The sequence below is a fragment of the Leptonychotes weddellii genome, chromosome 9 (assembly GCF_054177405.1).
Source record: "Leptonychotes weddellii isolate Sample4059 chromosome 9, ASM5417740v2, whole genome shotgun sequence".
In the NCBI taxonomy this organism is placed as follows: domain Eukaryota; kingdom Metazoa; phylum Chordata; class Mammalia; order Carnivora; family Phocidae; genus Leptonychotes; species Leptonychotes weddellii.
Genome location: NC_138377.1, coordinates 85,751,362 through 85,752,737, shown reverse-complemented (window position 1 = coordinate 85,752,737; position 1,376 = coordinate 85,751,362).

The window sequence follows — 1,376 nt, the reverse complement described above, 5'->3', positions numbered from 1 at the left end:
AATCTTACATATCATGCAGTTCACTTAATGTGTAGTCAGACAACTAGTGCTCAAGTTATATGGACATTGACTTAAAATGCCTAGTGGAAAAAATAAAGCATTTGCTTTGGAATAAATAGTCCATGCATTCACTTATGACATCAAGAGGAAGCAATCACACAAATCCCAGAGTACGTGAGATTCTTAAGTCAACTGTACTGGACTCCAAAAAGGGAATATCATAGGGGGGGGAAAGGTGGAAGGACTGTTCTAGACAAAAGCCACTTAGAATGCATGAGCCTGTCAGGACACCTGGGTGGCTCAGTCAGTTGAGCATCTGCCTTTGGCTGAGGTCATGATCCCTGGATCCTGGGATCGAGTCCCACGTTGGGCTCCTTACTCCCTCTGTCTGCCACTCCCCCTGCTTGTGCTCTCTGTCTCTGACAAATAAATGAATAAAATCTTTAAAAAAAAAATGCACGAACTTGGAATGATCTGCTTCTGAGATAAAAGCTGTATTAGACATTCTTGTGAAAATTAGGGAAAATGTGAATGTGGACTGTGTGCTATATTGTGAAATTGTTGTTAATTTTCTTAGGTGACATAATGGAATTGTGGTTATTTAGAATTTGCTTTTTCATAGGAAATGCATGTCAAACTATTTAGGGATCAAATGTTTTAATGTCTACAACTTACCTGGCACAGCAGAATACACATGTCATACTATATGCATGTGTGTGTGTATACTTTATGCTATATAAAGAGAAAATAAATTGGCAAATGTTGAATCTAGGTTAAGTGTGTACAGTTCTCTTTAAATTTTCTTTGCTTTAAAAACTATTTTAATAATAAAAAGTTGGAGAATATTTGCATGCATTTGGCAATTTTTAAAATACCTTCAGGGGCTCCTGGCAGGCTCAGTTGGTAGAGCATATGACTCATGATCTTGGGGCCCTAAGTTTGAGCCCCACGTTGGGTGTAGAGATTACTAAAAATAAAATCTTTAAAAATAAGTAAATAAATAACCTTCAAAAAAGAAATCATGATGAAAATTAGAAAATGCTGAGAAATTGGATGCTAATGAAAAGATTTACTGACAGAATTTATAGATGCAACAAATTGGCACTTGATAGAGAAATTTGTAGATTTACTGGTTTGCACTAGGAAAAAAGAAAAAAATTAATGAGCTAATAAGCTTTCAGTTTAAGATGAAAAATTAAGAGTTAACAAAGAAAATAGAAGGAAGTAATAAAGAAAAAGAATAGAAAACTAAGATAGGATAGGATCACCAATGTCTAAGTTGGTTTCTTTGAAAAACCTTGTTAAATGGTTAAGGCTCAGGAATGACAGATCAAGAAAAAAGTAGATGTAAATAATATTAGGAATGAAAAATGAGA